General features: G+C 37.8%; 1 pseudogene; it reads left to right on the forward strand.

Moving 5' to 3' along the window:
* The first annotated feature begins 2,409 nt into the window (after positions 1-2,409).
* LOC131196479 (U2 spliceosomal RNA) lies at positions 2,410-2,495 on the forward strand (annotated as a pseudogene).
* The last annotated feature ends 1,060 nt before the right edge of the window (positions 2,496-3,555 follow it).

The following is a 3,555-nucleotide window of genomic DNA, read 5'->3' on the forward strand; positions in this document are numbered from 1 at the left end:
GGTTTCCCCAATATTATAGAAACATGAGACATTACCTTAACACCGAATCAGATTTTTCTCCTGTCTATTCCCAGTACTGCAGACATTGAATGGCAAATCATTTGGGACTGTAATTTTTCCAGTCGTAGTTGGAAACTAGATGCCTTTTATAAGCAAAGCATGTTTTCTATTATGGAGCTATAAAAAAGTCTCTCAAATATTGCTGCAGCAGATTGGGTGCTATAGATGCTGTTGAGGTGCATAGAAATCTGCCTCCTGCCAGATGCAATTATTTTCTCACTAGCACTTAGAGGTCAACATTAACTGCCCAAGCTTTCCAAGGTCAGTGCATTACAATTTTTAGCATCACTTCCCACCTCAGAAGATTGAACCTTGTAGTTTTTGTATACTAGATACATGCTACAGCAAGGGTTGCCAACCCCTGGTTCGTGGCCTGGGACTGAGTCATAACCCGATGGGAACTGGGCTACACAAGCAGCATGCGAGTGTGCAAACCTCCATTTGCAGAAACCGTTCTCTCTCCCCCTCCATAGGTGAAACCATTCCCTCTCCCCCCGCCCCACCATCACCACCACTGCTGGTCTACTGTGCCATAATACCAAGCCACTGTATTTTTTTTTCCTACGTGGACCTTTTGAATTTTTGAAAGGGAAAGTCCAGACACAAATTTTGTTCCCGTTCCATTGTCTGCAGAATGGAGTAAGGTGTCAAAATGGACAAAATAAAAAATGCAGAATGATGTTGCCTTAATTTTGATCCACACTGCAGAGACCTTCTCCCATGCCATGTGAATTGGACATTTTTATTTTAGGAACTTGGAGAATGTCACTATGAAATTGCTAGGAAATAATGACAGCTTTATTTTCAAAGTTTATTTTTAAAGCAAAGGAGAATACCAGAAGTCTCCATGGACATCAATATTTTACTTCCAATGTAATTTTTTTATAGCAAGTATGAAGGCTTCAGGGTAAATTTGGGGCATTTTTTCTCTCCATATACTGTAAGAACTGTTGAATGTGGCAGATCATTAGGAAAGAAATGACTGTTTGCATGTGTCATATTAAAAACAAACAATTTCTGTTTATTAGCTTTAGATCAACCTTTCTTCAACAACTTACCCATTATTATTTCAGAGAAAATGTAAACGAAACATACCGTTATGAAAGCTAAAATTAGTCTTCATGCAAGTTCCCCCCCACCATCCACATACCCACCCACACACACACACACACATTTGTTTAAATTAACAGAAGAGCTGAAAGTCAATCAGTCTGGGCATCCCAACAGAAGCTGTCATAATAAAATGAATTAGATCTAACACGAGGAAAATTCACAGAACAAACCAAGCTGGAACGCGATTTGTTTAGTTATGGCTTAAATGCTATGCAAACTTAGCTGCTGTGATTTGCAAACCATGATTTGCGGCTTGTGTAATTTAATTCTGGGGTCCCCAACCCCCAGGCTGTGGCCCACTATTGAGCTGTGGTTCATTCAGAACCAAGCCACGGAAGTGACAGGTGAGCACACACGTCCAGCTCCACTTGCACGCACAGCGGGCAGGCGAGTGCAAACGGCTCCATTTGTGCGAGCCACAGGTACGTGTGCCCACCCTCATGCAAATGGAACTGCGAGCACACATACGCTCACCCACCACTCACGGAGAACCATCCCCTCTCAGCCCTGCCCACCAGTCTGCAAAGCCAGAAAGGTTGAAGACCACTGGACTAATTAATTGTAATTCAAAACATCATGGTTAAACAAATTGTGGCATACTGTGGTGATTGATCCAAATCCTTCCTACCACAAGAACTAGGGAATCAGTACATCTCATAAAGCCTGTCCTAACAATGGTTGTGAGAAACAACACAGTGGAAAGGATGTTGCAGCAATTCATCCATTGTTTGTTACTGTGTAGAGTTATTTTTTTAATGTCACGTTTTATGTTTTATTTTGCAGTATTCCGCATTTGCATTCAGATTCAAAAACAAAATCGTAATTAGAAAAAATGGTTAATGTAGCTAACGATTTGTTTGTTTACTTTATTATTTCTACTCATATAGTGGTTTTTATTCTCCGAAAGCTTATTAATAATCAATTGATTGGGATGATGTTCAAGAACTGCCATTGGGGTAAATGAACTGGAGAGAAAATATAATGTACAGATGAGTGCAATCCTATTAATCAGAATAAAATAATATAATTGTAAAAGTTACGGAATGCTCATTACAGTAGAAAAAACAACAACAACAACAGCAAATGCAGTTCCCTAACGGCGGGTTAAAATAAAGAACAGACATAAACTGCAATGAAATCCTGTAATTAGGTTTCAGCTTAGACCAAAAAGGTGATAAATTTTAATATTGATCAAGCTATTGTTCAAAACAAGAGCATCAGAGCATCTCAATAGTTATTGCTTCTTGGCCTTTTGGCTAAGATCAAATGTAATAGTTGTTCTGTTTCAGACATAATTATATTCATTATTAATTCCACTGATTCAAATCAAATAGAAATGAAGATAATTATTATTTCAATTGTATTGTACTATGGATGAGCCATAACCCTTTGAGACTTTACAAATTTCACTGTATAATTTATTTCTACCCAGAAACTTAAATTATATCCCATTCTTTTTTATAGTAATGTTACTAAACATTACCAATAAAAAAAGATAGAAATGAATACAAACTGGAAAAAAAATCTAAAGAAATAAAAAGTGCAGAAAAGAAAAAAAATCAGAATATAGTAAAGAAAAAAAAAGAAATGAAATATATAAATGATGTCCCTTTCATCACAAGTATGAACAATTCTAGAAGCTTACCACCTCTCTTGTCTTAAAATTTAATGAGTGATCTTGTCTTCTCATATCCCATCTCTTATGTATAAACAAATCTTTCAAGCCATGTGGTTCAGTCCTAGTCAGCCAAAGTCCATTAAAGGTTACCAAGATAATTTATCTGTTTTAGTCTCGATCAAATACACTAACATTCCTTCTTTTTACTTTTAACAATTTTGATCTTTAATTTGTTCAACAAAAGTGCTGAAATTTTTCATATTTTCTTCGTCCAGTCTCACAGTGGAGAAGTGGCTCAGTGGCTAAGACACTGAGCTTGTTGATCAGAAAGGTCAGCAGTTTGGCGGTTCGAATCCCTAGTACAGGTCTCCTGCATGAGCAGTGGGTTGGACTAGATGACCTCCAAGGTCCCTTCCAACTCTGTTTTTTTTTTTTTGTTGTTTACATTTATACCCCGCCCTTCTCCGAAGACTCAGGGCGGCTTACAGTGTATAAGGCAATAGTCTCATTCTATTTGTATATTTTTACAAAGTCAACTTATTGCCCCCCCAACAATCTGGGTCCTCATTTTACCTACCTTATAAAGGATGGAAGGCTGAGTCAACCTTGGGCCGGGCTCGAACCTGCAGTAATTGCAGGCTACTGTGTTCTTAATAACAGGCTTTTACCAGCGTGAGCTAAACCGGCCCTGTTACTGTTACAACTTTCTTTAAAATATTAACAAGCTTCTTCTTGTAAATCTATGTAGGAAAATAATTCAGGTC

This window comes from Ahaetulla prasina, chromosome 3 (assembly GCF_028640845.1).
Source record: "Ahaetulla prasina isolate Xishuangbanna chromosome 3, ASM2864084v1, whole genome shotgun sequence".
Classification (NCBI taxonomy): domain Eukaryota; kingdom Metazoa; phylum Chordata; class Lepidosauria; order Squamata; family Colubridae; genus Ahaetulla; species Ahaetulla prasina.